The sequence below is a fragment of the Heliangelus exortis genome, chromosome 1, assembly GCF_036169615.1.
Source record: "Heliangelus exortis chromosome 1, bHelExo1.hap1, whole genome shotgun sequence".
Classification (NCBI taxonomy): domain Eukaryota; kingdom Metazoa; phylum Chordata; class Aves; order Apodiformes; family Trochilidae; genus Heliangelus; species Heliangelus exortis.
Genome location: NC_092422.1, coordinates 178612518 through 178628932, shown reverse-complemented (window position 1 = coordinate 178628932; position 16415 = coordinate 178612518). Strand labels below are relative to the sequence as shown.

The following is a 16415-nucleotide window of genomic DNA, read 5'->3' as shown; positions in this document are numbered from 1 at the left end:
AACCCCAACAAACAAAAAAAACCAACAACAACAAAAAAACCCCAAACCAGACCAAATAAAAATAAAATGCCACAAATAAACACCACCAGCAGAGGATACATAGTAGAAATAGTAATGGAATAAGCCAATCTTTGGTTACTGGAATATGGCAGATATCCTTTAATTTAGATATTTAAAGTAAGAATATATATTTGCACTTACAATTTTTACTTTATCAACATTATCTTACTAGATTCAGTATCAATACTGTTGAATGAGAAAACAGATTTTCTGAGTAGCACTGAACATTCTATGTTTTACTTAAGCATTTATTATAGTACTGCTAATTAGACTGGAGTTTTTCAACAGTAACTGCACATGTTTCACTTTATTATACAATTAGGGATACAGTATGAATATTTAATGTTTTCATTAGCTTTTCTTTATAGAGAAAGGATTGCATTTCCCACAAACAACAAGATCAGCCATACCGATTCCCAGTGGTCCAACAGGGAAAAATCAAGTTTACATTTGTATTAGTGTCAGTTAAAGATATGCTGGGAAACAAGCAAGTTTTCTTCTGTGCCAGTGTTTCCATATGTGGAATGCAAATAAATAAAAAAGAATGGGAGAAATCAAGAGGAAATTGAAGCAAGAAAAGCAATGCAGATGTGGGTTGGGGGGAAGGAAAATGAGGCATGTTCACTTTGTAGTTTTTTTTTTTTTTTGCCAGCTCTATAGATTTATTTCTGGTTTCTTTGCAGACATCAGGATCACAGGTAAGGTAGGCTTGAAGACATGATAGTTCAAGAGGGTAGAAAATTCTGGCCCTGGCCTCTGTTTGTGTTTCAAGTCAAATTGCTTGGTGACTCGGAGAGGAAGTGGCCAGGTTCTCAATCAAGTAAACACCAGTTTAAATTTATATGGCATATGGCTCTATACCACTGGGTACTGCAGTGCAAAATAAAATTTTTGTAACTTTACCATATAACCATTCATGGTCTCTGTGGTAAAAATATAGGAGAATATTATCCCTTCTTCCTAATAGAAAGGGTTGCCCTCTTTGGCTGAGTAAGAGATGGATATCATCCTGCAGAGGGGGGACTGGTGGTATGAAGTAGGGAGGAAAAAAGAAAATACTTTTCCTTTTCAGGACAGATGAATAAATTTTTGTCTTTAAGATTTCTCAAGATTCTAAATACTCTATGTATTTTATATATATATATATATATATATATGTATAATAAAATCAAATCAAATAAATAAAATCAAATAAATAAAATAAAATAGAGAAGAAAGAAGCCGTGAAAGAAATTGTCTAATTTATGTATTTAAATGTCTTGATTATGGAGTTCAGCTGTCATCTAGAGGGTGGCTAAAATATCTTTCTATGTTTAACATCCATACAGAATAGTTCCTGAACATTTTCTCCTCTTCTCCTTTTCTGTGGTGGAAATTAACAAAACAATCTTGGGTGTTGGAAAACAGAGAATTCCCAAAGCCCCCCTGAGCTGCAGCCATTGAGTTACATGATGGAGATGATGGACATCAACATATGTATGACAGGAGTTGTCTTCTATTGGTACCTGAAACTGATGGTCCCTAGACTTAATGAAAAGAAATTCCAAGTTGTCTTTACATTTCTCCTTTTCTTTTATGAATGTTTCTGGTCAGGCACTCCAAAGAATACTTAGGTACTCTCTCACCTTGTAGTATTTGCTTCAGATCTGTTGTTTATGGGTTACAAACAATCCAAACATTAAGTGCAAAGAAAGTGTTTAAATGCTTTCCTAAAGAGAGGCCCAAGACAAAACTTGTGAGGGTTAGGGAAATAAGAAAAATGAGAACCCAAGAGTTTCAAGACAAGTTTTTTGCCTCCATTTTAAAGAAGAGAATCTTGGTATTTCAAAGCAAACATGACCTATACATGTTTGGAGCACTCTATTATTTTATCTGGTTTATTTATTGAGAACTAATAATTAATTGTAAGAAGGGAAAGACTGTACTCAGTTCCACTGTCCATGTCACCAACAAAGTTGGTAAAAAAACAGAGGTCCTGATGCACACCCTTGAGGAATGCCACACATCACTGGTCTTGATTTGGACATCATGTTGTTGGCTACAATTTTTTGAGGATGACCAGCTAGCCAGTTCCTTATCCACTGAACAGTCCATTTATCAAATCCCATATTTTTCCAATTTAGAGACCACGATGTCATGCAGGATAGTGTTGAATGCTTTGCACAAGTCCAGGTATCCGTTGTTTTCCCTTTGTCAAGTGACACTGTGATTCCATCGTAAAAGACCTGAGACTGACTGACCTGTAGTTTCCCAGGTCTTCCTTTTTTCTTTTTTTGAAAATGTAGGTAAAAAGTTGGTTTAGTTTGTGCCTTTGTTCTCTCACTAGCCAAATCTCTTCTTAATTGGGAATAAACTGAATTAATTTTCCCCAAGTCTAGTCTGTTTTGCCCCTCACAGTAACGGGTGAGTGATCTTCCTGCCTTCAGCACGACCTACAGGCTTTTTCATCATATTTTCTCCCTCTGTCTTGTTGAGAAGGGGAAGTGAGTAAGCAGTTGGGTTAGTGTCTGACAGCTAGCCAAACTCACTCTGTATTTTTAGGAACAAGATATTTTAGATAGGTTATATATTTTGGTCAGGCTGAAAGTTCAAGGTAGCTAGGCCACAATCTTTCTGCCAACTATTTACAGTTACATATATTATATATACTCAAATTTACCTGTCTATTAAACATATTTTATATATCTTAAACAAGTCCTTTAATTCATATCAAATATGCATTATTAGTGGGTTTTACATGTTGCACACACGGTAGTTAACTAACATGTGAGTTGAAAATAATTTCTGAATACCAAAATGTTGAAATCTGTTCAAACAAAATATTTGTCAAACAATAAAAAACAACAGCAACACAGTGAACTTCTAAATCTATGTCTGAAGTAAATGTCAATCAGTATTCACTACATATTACAGTAGGAGTTAATAAGTGACTAAGAAAAACTTGTTAACATTTTACTATTAAAGTTTGTGTGTAGAATCGGGGAAACCTTGAATTTCCTAGTTTAGGGCTCTGTAAACTTATTTATAGGCTCTCTGCCACAACGGAAGCAATCAGAGATCTCACACACTCATGCCAGCTCTTTGTTACTGCGTGCCTATTCTCAGTTAAATTATTGACTATTGCATAAAGGTTTTAACTTCAGTATTCTGATAATGCTGTTGTCATTAAACTGTAAATCAATATTAATTGCTGCCTAGCTGTCTAGTATTTTATTATGAAAGTTTAATATAAACATTGGATTTAAAAATCTATCCTTCACTTAGGACTGTTGATTTTAAAGTGACAGTCTTTAGGGGTGAACTAAGATTGATTTCTAAATTACTTGTCATATACTTTATGGGTCCAGCCCTGAGGTCCTGTCATAGTTAAATCTCCTATTGACTTAATTTAAATGGAAGTCTGCGGTGCTACAACTGCAGAGACAGTTCTGGTTGTCACTTCATCCCCAAATATAAAGTAAGGTAAAATTCACCACTGAATATGCTTATTTTTGTAGAAGGTGCTTTGCAAATTTCTAATCACAGAGGAAAACTGTTACTGTACAAGGTACATGGATGTCTCTGGTGTGGTTAAAAACTACTGGGAACTCCAGAACTACCTCTGAATTGTGGAAATCTGAGGTCATCTGGAAGGCGGAGTCCTGCTTGAACCAATGTATGTAGACATACTGTGAATGGGATGGTGAAGTTACTAACACACCCTACACTCTTGTCACCACACATCACAACAGTGTTGTATTTGCCAGGGCTACTTGGCTGCTGGCTATAGTGCTCCTAGGATGATTTCAACCATGCTAGAACAGTAAGGATATAGGGCCTGACGTGTGGGTTTGGTGACAACTTTTTTATGGTGTTTGAAGATCTCTGTGATGGATCCTCTTCACAGCTGATCCACTGGGACAAAAATCCTGGTCTGGCTGCAGTCAGTGAGAACTCTGGTGGGAGGGACAACTGCTATAGAAAGTAACAGGGAGATATGTTGAAGTGTTTCTGTTGAACTTTGTGATCATGAAAGAAAAAAGCAAGTTTTGATGATTAATGACTGATAGGGAATATCCTGGGAACATTTGTTCTGGATTGTTGCCTTCCTATCCATGAAGTATTTCATGTTTAAATACATCTGGTGAAATTTCAAAACATTAAAGTATCATTAAAAGTGGTCTCTGATCCATTTTTGGTTCAGACAGGAAGGAAAGGCTCCACTTAGCCCTAGTGACCACTTGAATAAACTAAAGTCATCCACCTGTAGATTCTAAAGTTACCTGAAGGGCTGATGTGACAAATAGACACTTCTCAGAGTAGATTTGAATGCAGAAGTCCTTTGCCAGTCTCACCAAAATGACACTTTGGAAAAATAACTCCACGAAGTTAATATCACATATTTTCTGATTGTTACACTTGATGTTAACTACAATTAAATAGAATGAAATAATTAACAAGATCATTGTTGCATTGCAGTCTCTCAACACAGTCATTCCAGTGAGAGAGGACAGCAAGACCTTTAAGCAGCTGCAAGGAAGAAACAGCTGAAAACCTTTGTTGGGTGAAAATGCAAAATGTACATTCAGTGTACTTGTTTTGTCTTTTGTTCTAACATCTGTGACTTAGTATATATGCCACCAGCAATTACTTGTAGAATTCTGGTAAAGAAAATAAAATATGATTACAAGTAGGAAAGCAAATATGATGAGTTATCATGGCCATTATAGAACAAGAATACTGATCTGACACTCTTTAAATTGTTTAACTGCACTGCAAATGCAATCAATCAGCTTTATTTGTGTAATATATTAACTCCCTTTAAATATTTCGTTTAAAAATCTTCTAACAAAATATATCTTTTATTATATCAATTTTCATTGTATACTCTTCTCTTTTGGTCTCTCTGGTTCTTACTCTCTCTCAAAGCCTGGTTCCCGGAAGAGCTCTCATATCAAAAATGTTGCCCCAAGCTGTTACCACTTCATGGTTCATCTGGCAGGAAATATAATTTCAATTGGAAGGGAGAATATAGGTTTACATGAATGCATCTCAGAACTGAGCATAAAAATTTTTTTATTCCATATTTATTTTCAGGATAATTCAACCGGGTCAAAGAATGAGAAGTACTTGGGCAACTGTTTTCAAAATGCATTAGTCTCGGCATTGTTGCAAAAGTGTCTTATAGTAGTGTCTCTACCTTTAGTAGTATGTGCAATAACCTTTCCTCTTTTTGTAATTACTCCCTCTTCTCCAAGTGTCAGATTTCCCATGGAAGATGCTCGTGTTAAAAGAAACATGAGAACAAAAGTAAGAGCGATTTTCCATGATGTGTGATGCACTAAAGAGAGGCAGAAAAAAACCTGAGTTCCAGAAGAGTGAACAATTGCTCCATGCAAAGCATGTTTGTGATCACCTGAAGTGTGGATTTTTAAATTAAAAAAACTATTTTTGTAAAATATAGTAATATGATAAATCATACAACAACTTATGAATGTAGATATTCCTTTGTGCTTGTGCAAGTGTGGTTCTTTTGATGTCATTAGTGTTGTAGAAGATTAAAAAATAATCTATGTGATATTTAGCATCATCAGTGGTCTCTGACATAAATATTCCATACACAATGGCCTGATCATGTCACCCGTATTCAGGAAGCATATTACTATGTCCAACAAGTAATCTTAATGAAGTGGGGAAAAAAAAAAAAAAAAAAAAAAAAAAAAAAAAAAAAAAAAAAAAAAAAAAAAAAAAAAAAAAAAAGAGGAAAAAGCTGCGATGAACCTAAGAAGTCCCAATTAGTCTAGGCTGTGTCAATAAATACTTTTGTGCTGTATGTGAAAAAAACAAAACCAAAACCAAAAAACCCAAAAACCCAACAAAAAAAACTTCTGGCACTAGCTAGAAAAAGTTTAGTTTATAAAATGAAGGATAAAAGTGGCACAGAAAATACAGGAAGACTAACTCTGGTATTGAAAATTGGCTAGCCAGAAAGGAGAGGGAATGAATTCTAATGAGCATCCTATTACACCAAACTTCAAACTGTACTATGTGAGAGAGATTTCAGTGAAGGAGAACTGCAGGAACAGTTTGATGTCTAAATTTCCCCAGGGGACATTCAACCTGACAGAATGTATTCGTAGTGCAGTTGAGATTTTCAGAGAATTCATACCAGATCAAGCACTGAATTTCAAGAGGTGAGCAAGTGCAAAATCCTGCATTAGGCCACCACTTAATCTACAGCTATATAGTGACCGACCCAACAGCTTTTTTAAAATCACAAAGGAGTTAATGGCTGTAGTCTCCTGAAAGTCCTAAGAATTTTTTCTCTTTAGCACTTAACTCCCACCACATATAACATCTTTAGGTCACATCCACATTATAGCTAATATAGATTGTGGCAGTATCCCTATGCAACACTAATGAGGCTGTAGTCTCTCTATATGTGCAAGTCAAACAGTGCCTGTTGTAGGCAATGGATATACTGGATGCATCTATCAACATAGCTACTCAGTGCACAGAGTGGGTTCCTCTTTTTGGTGCATGTTTTTTTATGTCTAGACATCAAGTCTTGAGATATGTCACTGAGGACACCATTGCCATGCTCAAAGTGTTTTCCTCCATTTTAGAGCCAAAGTTTCAGAAATGGAGTAGGAAAGTACTTAGAGTGAGTCCCACCCTTGTTATGGCTGCAGTGTCCTTTTGCAGTTTATGTTCTTCAGTAAAACTTCCAAAACAGTCTCCCATAACATTCTCATAACAAAACTCAAGAAATATGGGACAGATTATCAGACTGTGAGCTAGATTGATAATTGGATCAACAACATTGTTTACTGGGCTGTGGTCAACAGTACAGAGTCAAGTTGGATGTCTGTGGCCAGTGGTGCTCCCCAGGGATCAGTGCTGGGTCCAGTTTTGTTCAGTATGTTTGTCAACAACCTGGAGGAGGGGATGGAGTGTACCCTTAACAAGTTTGCTGAGGATACAAAGCTGGGAGGGGTGGCTGATATGCCAGAAGGCTGTGATGCTATGCAACGAGATCTGTACAGGCTGGAGAGCTGGGCAAAAGTCAGCCTCATGAGGTTTAATAAGGACAAGTCTAGAATCCTGCACCTGGGGATGACTAACACCAATACCCACTACAAATCAGGTGATGTTCTGCTGGAAAAGAGCTCCATGGAGAAGATCTTGGAGTCCTAGTGAAGAGTAAATTCTCCATGGGTCAGCAACGGAGGCATTGTGGATCACACTGGACAAGAGAGCCAATGGTATCCTATGGTGCATAAGGAAAAGGGTATCCAGCAGATCTAGGGAGGTTCTTCTCCGCCTTTACTTTGCCCTGGTGAGACCACACCTAGAATACAGTATCCAGTTTTGGGATCCCCAGTTAAAGGGAGACAGGGATTGCAACGGAGAGGTACGAGGATGATAGTCTTTCCTCTAAAGAAAGACTGAAAGAACTGTGTATGTTTAGGCTTGAAAAAAGAAGGTTGAAAGGGATCCTATTAATGTCTGTAAATATCTGAAGTGTGTGTGTGTCAAGAGGATGAGGCCAATCTCTTTTCAGTTGTGCCCAGCAGTAAGACAAGGAGTAATGGGTTTAAACTAGAACATAGGAAGTTCCACCTCAACATGAGGGGAAATTTCTTTACTTTGAGGGTGACATAGTACTGGAACAGGCTGCCCAGAGAGGTTGTGGAGACTTTCTCTGGATATGTTCAAAACCTGCCTGCATGTGTTCCTGTGTGGCCTGCCCTAGGTTATCTTGCTTTGGCAGGAGGGATTAACTAGATGATTCCTAGAGGTCCCTTCCAATCCCTAATATTCTATGATTCTTTGCTTAAAAGGTGAGGACCCAGTACCAGCAACCAGGGGGAACTTCAGTGCCACAGGTATGAAGTAGATTTATGGCCTTAGAGCTGCAGAAGATTCCAGTGAACAAATCCCCACTTCCTTGCTCTTACTGCATCCCTCAGTAGTGTAGGTGTACTTGTGTCAGCTCCTGGTTATCAGTGTTTTCATGGCAATGAAAAACTTTATTTTAGACTTTTCTCTGTGTTTATTCCTTTGCATGAAATTATTCATACTACAGTATCAGTTTTCAGACATTAAACATAAGGCAAAGATTACATGCATCACAGTGCTTTTACCTTATAATTCCAAAGAAGTATCCATTAGTAGGATGTAATTTCCAGGGTCTACTTCTTGCACATAATGCTCACAGGGTACTAGTGGGTTGCTCTATTAATGCACAATTTTCTATCTTCAGCTTTTCTGAGCCTGCCAAAGCTTTATTACGATTTAATTCTACCTGTAGCTTTCATGTAAGTAGGTATGGAAATAAAAAAATCAAAACTACATGCCTGTTTTTCTCCCTTTTCATGTTTTTTCACTCAAACGCTTTAGCAGTAGAAGCCAAAGTAGACTTCATGAGAATTTATTACATATTTCATCCAAACAAAAAACACATGTAGAGGTTTTTCAATTAATTCTCAGACTTGCTTTTGATTTAATCTGAAATGTGGGCAAGTGCAGAAATAGAACTTAGAGTTGATATGTTTCTCATTCTGAAATGTTAAGAATCATAACTTTTTAAGAAAGGTATATTAATATTCAGGCAATAATATATATATATATTAATTTAATTTTTTTTTTTTTTAACATAGGCAGCCTAGGTAAAAGAAGGTCCTGTCAAAAGGACCTGTAAGAATATACAGGATGAAATTTACTTCTCTTAGAACATGTAGCATAGCAATAACTTACTAAAGGATCTGACTGACCTATACAAATTGTCTTCCTGGCTAAGAGGATAAAAGAGTATCTAGCACTTCTCTACATGTGTGTCTGAAAGGGTTCATTGCCTAGCAAACCTGAAGGTGGATCTTTTCAGGTCCTCAGAAACCTCTTGCAGGCTGCAAGGCCTGAAAATCATTCTGTCAGCAGAAAATTCAGTAAAGGAGGTTGATAGGAAGGATGATCAGGAAGCAAGGAGCAAGGAAAAAGAATAATATAAAAAATGTATTATCAAATTGAAAAGAAACCTGAAAATGTTTCCAATAGAAGGAGAATAAGCTAAAAGTTTCAAGGGCAGAATGGTAAATAGGCTTTTGCCATTTAAGTACAGGTTTCCATGCTGCAGTGTGATGCTTCAGCAAAAGATTCTTAAGGGAAGAAAATTTAAAATTCAAAGTCCAGGGTCCTGAATACAGGTGTTAGTTTTGTTATTTTTGTTCAATACCTCTTTTGGCCTAAATACAGAAACACAATATTTCCAGAAGCATGATATAGCTGTGTCCTGCCGAGCCAAAGCTGGGGAGCCATTTCAGACTTAAAAAAATGTTTTGAAGTGTTTTCTTAGCCTGTAGAATGTCTGACTTCTAACTGATTTTGTATCCTTACTTCCAGAACTCCTATGGCATGGATCATCCACTGTGTATGCAGTCTGGGAATCTGTATGTTGCAGAAAGCAAAAGTACATGAGAACTACTCAAACTACTTTTAAATAGCTGCCAAGTCTTTACGACACCATAGAGCTCCCTGAAGAGGGTCCCAGGAGCAATTTAGCTCTGTTAACACAGTGCTGTGCTGCTTGAGCTTTCTTACAGAGGCTAAGTAGCTGGGGAGATTATTTTGGGCTGAGTGCTTCCTTGACATAAGTATATTATTTCCAGTTGTGGGCGAAACTCATTCCAACTCTGGTGCTTCACAAAGCTTTCCTGAAATCCAACTGAACTCAGTGTCTTCCGTTGGCATGTTGATGAGGTCCTTCACCCAAGAAATATGGAGAACTAGCTAGGTGTTAACCATAGTCAGGTGTTTCACATATAATCCCTGACAGAACACCACTGATGCCTTGATACAATCTACTTTCCCTGACTTAGAGCAACTTAACTGACAGTAGTCTTGAGGGCTCCAGATGACTATGAGTTATACAGTAACCAGTACGTGCCCTTCATAACCAGCAATTTTCTCATGCCAGAAACAGGAGTGAGGCTGATAAGAGCTACCCCACAAAAGCTCCATGCCAGAGTGGAGTCTGTGTGTTTTGCTGCAATATGCCCCAGAAAACACAAGCTGTGTTTTGGACAATCCTTTTTCATTGCTGTTTCTTTGTAGGAGAGAATCTTCTCAAATGTTTGGTAGGAGGGTTCAAGCTAGTGTAAAATGTCAAGGGCAGTGACTGCTGAAAAATAATGGTTTTAAAATGTATGGTCTGGAATACATATGGATGTGAGGGGAGTGAGACATAAAGAAGAATTAAATGAAAGAAGGAAGCAGGAAAAGTGGCTCAGCAAAATAATGCTTTTATCCACAAGACCCTTCAGGCAATGTGATGCTGCCACTTTTTCACAGGATGAAAGAAAAGAAAATCTTAAATCCTGAAAAAGAAGTGACTGCTCAATATAAAGTTTAAGTAGTAAAACACAAGCATTCAAATAAATCAGAGAAGCTATTTCAAAAGCTTCTCTTATTACAAGGGAAAAGAAAGCAATGATTTGCCCTGGAATCTTAACAAGCTCACCATGAAGTAGTAAAGCAATTATCGTTTACTCTCCATCTTCATTTGCCATATAGTCACAAAAGATGTCATGCTATTATATGTGACTTTGTTGATAAACAATAGTGAATGTTTTAGACCCGCCCAGGCTTTCAATCTGCCATTGAACTTTTGACATTTGTACTCCCTCCGATTTGTTCAGTCTGGTGTTAACAAACATGGTTGGGATGACAACATACTGTAGGCAAATCATAGGTTTTGGATCACATGCAAATGTTTTGTTTGCAAATAAACACTCAAGCTTTCCAGTGAATAAAGGCCTGCGTCACTGAGCTTCCTTCCCTCCAGGAAGCTGGCAAGGCATTGACAGGGATATGGGAGCAAAGTCTTGTTTGTAAACACTTGTATCTGTTGCTATTTACATTAGAGTAAAATAACCATAATGGGGTGAAGAACAGGCCACTCCTAAGCAGGGCATCGTATTTGTACAAGAATAACAACTTCTGTGTCCTGATGTAGGATTGTGGGTTGTATCTGGAAACTTACCTAAACCAACAGACAATAAGTTATGAGATTTTCTTTACATTTTAGGTTGAGCTATCTGTAATTCAATGGTCCTGTTACAGCAGATGAATAATGGATGGCAAGTGGGGCCAAATGATGCTTGGAAATCTCCAGACTATCTGGGAGTTTCAGAAGGGATTCTTGTGTCAGTGGTTTTCCAGAAGTGAGAAGTGATTTAAATTTTGGGTGATCCTATCTCCAACCCTGGGACAGATTAATGGAACTTCATCTGTTTTTTTTCCCACACCCTAGGAGATATTTAACAGCAGTTTTGGGGTTTTTTTTTAACTTTTTTTAGCCAGTCTCTAAATGCATACATTCCTTGGTTTCACAGGCCAATAAATTTACTCCTCTTTCTGTAACTTCTGACAAACCCCAGGCAATGACATGAATAATCATGTTAATAAATGATTGTTTATTAAGACTTCACACTGTTGCTCTGGAACAATGCTTCAGTATCACAGGAGAAAAGAGCTCTATCCATTTTCTCTTAGAGATTTTTAGTGCTGAGATAATTACAGGATGAAAGACAAAGTTTCAAAGAGCAAGAAGGAAAATATGATTTGAAGATGAATGTTTTCAGAACCAATTTTGGAACAGATTACAATTCAAAAGCTGGTGTCAGGTTTTGCAGAAAAATCCACATCTTATTAGTCTCCTGATGATTACTGGGTAGGAATCCAGCCACTTACTATTTTGGCTACTGTCCATTTACTCCTCTCATGTAGCACAGAGTTACTGACTGCTGGAAATTAATATTTAAGGGATAGATTTAGCATTCTGATCAGATTTACCAACACAGAGTCATTTGACAAAAGGTTTGCATACCTACTTTGGATTAGTGCTCAAATGAGCTCATTCAGAGTTATGGAAATCAAAATAGAGACCTCATGCAAATAATATTTTCTACAAATTTTCTAGGATTTTCTGGCCTAAGTCTATGCTAGAAATATTACAATATAGAAATGATTTTTCAAATTTATATTATTTATTTATATTTCTTCCACCATGCTAACAGAGCAGGGTGAGCCAAAGGAATTTCCACCCTGACACTCATTATAGTGAAGCAATAAGTCACCATGTTTGGAATTTGGTTTTATCATGCAGAAGCATAATTCAAAACACTGTGATGGTGCTGAAAACTTACACAACAGGCTTTTTCCCACAGTATTTGTTCCAGACATTGACTTCCTCTTCCTTATGGCTTCTCTCATATCCCGTATATGCAGGGTGGATCTCACCTGTTCCAGCAAGTCAGCAACATTCAACAGCCCCCTCCTAGGCTGCAACCAGCTATCACAGGTTGAAATATGCAGCCAAACATTCCTGTGGTTTTTCACCTATCAGACAAAGACTGGGCCTCACTGGAGGCCCATATTAGGGCAGAGTCCTGTGTGAATATTTTGCTTTATCAAGTGCTAGCTCAGCGGTGTACAGAGTTACATAAATTCTGAATGACTACTTTTTCCAGGTGAATCTAGCAGATGTTCTCTATTTTGGCACAAACCCCAGAGCAGTGGGGTTATTCTATGCCTTAGGTTCAGTGGGACAGCAGCACTTGGCTTTCTGATACAGGTTGAAGTGACTACTGTCATACAAAGGAATTATCAGTTCCCTGGACATCAACTGCTACTGGACCCCTCCTAAACACAGACCAGTTGTGCAGTTCTTCTGTATGCCCAGTGCTGGGTACCAGCCACTGTGTCATTCTGGAGTGTAATATGGTTATGCCTCATCCTCTTGCACACCCCAGATTTCTGCAGAGGGTTGGGGTGGTGGTCAAGAAGAAAACTCTAATGCCTTCTAGAGAGTCTCCCAGCTCTGCAGAGAATCAAGCTACAGTTTAGGCACAAACACAGAACACAAAACCATAGCCTGGACCATTATAAGTTATGGAGCACTTGCTAGGTTCTCAGCTCTTTTTTTCCTCTCTAGGACACCATTTTATCACCCCAGCATCATATTATTAGTGGCTAAATCCAGTCTTTGTTTCTAGATATTTAAACTGAATACAGTAAACATAAAACTACTTGAAATAGGTTCAGGTACATGCTGGAATCAAACAGCATCTCTTAATTACTGCTGCAGCAGTATCATTTAATCACCTATCTTTTCTATTGGCACCTAATAAATATTTGTGGAAATACCCATGGACACAATTCTCCTGTTTGTAATTCGTTATTGACTGAAGGAGTTAATCTTCCCCAAAACAGAAGAACTGACTTATAGAAGAGGTGTCTGCACATTGGATTGCAGCATTCCCTGGGAGCTGTTTTGTTCTGCAGCACAAAATAAGTATGGGCTACAATCATCTGTGTCTCAACTCCTGAGACTTTGAAATAGAAGGGACTTCTGCTCTCTATTGCACACACAGGTCTCTTGTTATATTTGTTAGTTTGTCTCTTTAACAAGTAGTACATTCATGGGACCTGATTCTCATCTGGATACAGTCAGAAAGAAAGAACAAAGTGATCAGTATTCAGAGCAATGGAGAAAACCTTATCCTCAGGATTGATTCTTCATGAGTTTGAAGCACAGGAACTCAGCAGAGAGCTGCTGACAGACTTACTGCATGCCCCTTCCAATGGAGAGGGCCTATTGGAAAGTTTACTATGACTATGAAGCCAGAAATGCTTTCTAGCCATCTATTATTTTACTTTATTTTATTTTATTTTATTTTATTTTATTTTATTTTATTTTATTTTATTTTATTTTATTTTATTTTATTTTATTTTATTTTATTTTATTTTATTTTGTTTTATTTTATTTTATTTTATTTTATTTTATTTTATTATTTTATTTTATTTTATTTTATTTATTTTATTTTATTATTTTAATTATTTTTCATCACAATCTGTTCAGGATGAAGGACTTTAATTGAGTTCAGGAAAGCGAATGTGACCCATTTGGTTGTTTTTTTGGGTGACCCATTTGGTTGTTTTTCATAATCTATGTTGTGTAGATGTGCAAGAACCAAAGACCACTGTGTTGGGTTTTTTTCTTAGAGTGAGCTCTTGAGGGTTTGTGGTTTTTTTTTTAGCAAACCACTAACATTAGTTATTAGAGAGCTGTTTTCAAAACATAAAGTGGTCTTTTCAGATCAGCCTGTCAGGTTTGGTTTTGCTGGTATTTCTGTTATTTTTCCTGCAATGTAGGGTCATTGTAATAAGGAAAAAAAGTCAATAGAGACATATTCAGCTGAAAATATAGACAAACAGAACTAGATGGCTTCTCTGTAAGTTTTTGTTCAGCTACTGAGCAGAGACTATTACAGAGTAATGTTTCCTCATTTCAAAGATTTTTTTTCTAGACTGTTGAAGTTACTGTTACAACACTGTAAATACTCAGCTAAGGCTTAGGAGGGAAATCTTAAACAAGGAATTATGTTTCCATCTTTTGTCTTTTAACCACAAATATTCAATTTTCACATTGTTGAAAATCTGTAACAGATTTTTTTTTTAAAAAAAAGTCCTTAAATTAATCTGAACATAACCTAAACCAAGTGAGGAAATTATGGTGTAGTTAAAAGGTCCTAAAAATATAACATCAAAACTGTATTTGAAATAATAATTTGCCGCAATAATTAATTTTTTTTAAGGTTTTTCCCTTTCTAGTTTTCAAATTATCATGAAAGCATGGTCTCTGGATATGTATCACTTATGCAATATTTATTAGTTTCAAAGAATAATCCTTAGGTTTTAAACAGTGACAAAGTACCTTTTTAACAAAATAAAATAACTATTTTTGTTTGAATAAATGCTTAGGTATTTTTCATTGCATAGTTAAAGCTCTTGCTATGTTTTTCTGCCCCCTCACTAATAGAGGATATTTTACATCAACACATCAGCTTCTGTGCCTTCTCCACATCTTAAATGGCAATCAACAGATAAACTAAAGTTGGAAGGAGCCACTGTGTTTTTCTTATAAGCAGCTTTCCTACATTATCAAGTTGCTGTTTACTTAGTGACTGGTATCCTGCCATGGTCTATTAACAGCTATTAGTAGGTGTTTTCCCTTTTTCCACAGAAAAGGGTGACTTGTTGCTTTTCTTAAGCCTAATTCTGCTTTAGGAAAATCCTCTTCTAAAGTAGAAGAGAGAACCCTGCATTTTTGGTATGAGAAGGCAGACACCCTCCATTTCCAATATTATGGCACAGGATATTTAATCAACTACTGCAGCATTCACATCCTGCAGGTCTGTAGCTGGTATTCCTGTACCTGTGGAGCTTAGGAATCATGTCTTGCAGGAAAAGAAACTCTTTACCCCAGTGAGCAACACTGGAGAAAGCCCTTGGGAGAATCACAAGGCTAAGGACTTCCCAGTAGGAGGGGAGAAACTGAGGCACAGTTAACACCAAACTGCTCTGGGTGCCCTTGCCAGTGCCTCACATTAGGCTTCTGTTTCAATAAACATTATGGCAGGCAGGTGCCACCTTTTCCACAAATTGCACCAAACAAATGCAGCTCTTGTTAAACGAACACAGCCTATTTTTTAACACGTAACTTTTAAATTTAATGCCATCCTAGTTTAGTATGTAAATAAAAGACAGGAAGTTAGGAGAAAAGCCATATTCTAATTGTAGGACAGAAAGGGAAAGAAATAAAGATTATTTCAGACATGTCATGAAAGAAAAGGTATTACATGAAGAATTCACAGGGTAATTATTGTTAACATAAAACAATAAGGGGAAAATCTATTAGATTGTCTAACACTATGTAGGAGCCAGTTGACATTTTAGATTATATGTTCTTACTGAAGGCCTGCCAGAGGATAACAAAATTCAAATACATTCAAATGGGATTTGGCATATATATTTTCTGATTTTATCTTTACATTTTTATATTTGTTATTTTTGGGGGACTAACAAGCACCCACAGGAGTAAGAGTGAATCATTAAGGTTGAGCACAAGTCAGATGCACCACTTAAATTTGAGTGGTCTTTAGAGTACTGGATGTTCATGCTGATCTTGTGTGTAAGGATGAGATGATTTTTTGCAAAATGTTGGTTGGTTTACTCTAGACCTCAAAATAGCCTGATGTAGAGGTGGAGTCCAAAGTCTGTAGAAAGGTCACCTCTATAATAATACATGTCAACAAGAAAGCACATGTGTATGTACACACATACACACAAAGACAAGGGGTCTCAATTTCAGCTTGTCTGGGATATTTTCATACTCTGTAATAAAAGTTACAGTTTCAAAGGACTTCTTTTTTGTTCCAACAGCAGATGGTTTGAGTAGAGCAGTCTATAAATGAAATGGGTCTGACCAACACTGGGCACCGTTTATTTACTTTCTGTTTATAAACCTTAATGTT

At 36.9% G+C, this 16415-nt stretch overlaps 2 long non-coding RNA genes across 3 annotated transcripts in view; one reads left to right on the top strand and one right to left on the bottom strand.

Annotated features, from left to right (window-relative positions):
* The first annotated feature begins 727 nt into the window (after nt 1-727).
* On the top strand, nt 728-5808 carry LOC139791506 (uncharacterized). Of its 2 annotated transcripts, none has more exons than XR_011723944.1 (2): nt 728-758; nt 4519-5808. It is a non-coding gene; the product is annotated as an uncharacterized lncRNA (long non-coding RNA). The 2 variants fall into 2 exon arrangements; XR_011723945.1 differs by lacking the exon at nt 728-758 and adding an exon at nt 2463-3607.
* Nucleotides 5716-16415, bottom strand: part of LOC139791507 (uncharacterized) — a 363104-nt gene continuing 352404 nt past the window's right edge. Inside the window, exon 2 of the long non-coding RNA XR_011723946.1 lies at nt 5716-5809. This is a non-coding gene — a long non-coding RNA (uncharacterized lncRNA). The remainder of the gene's footprint in view (nt 5810-16415) is intronic.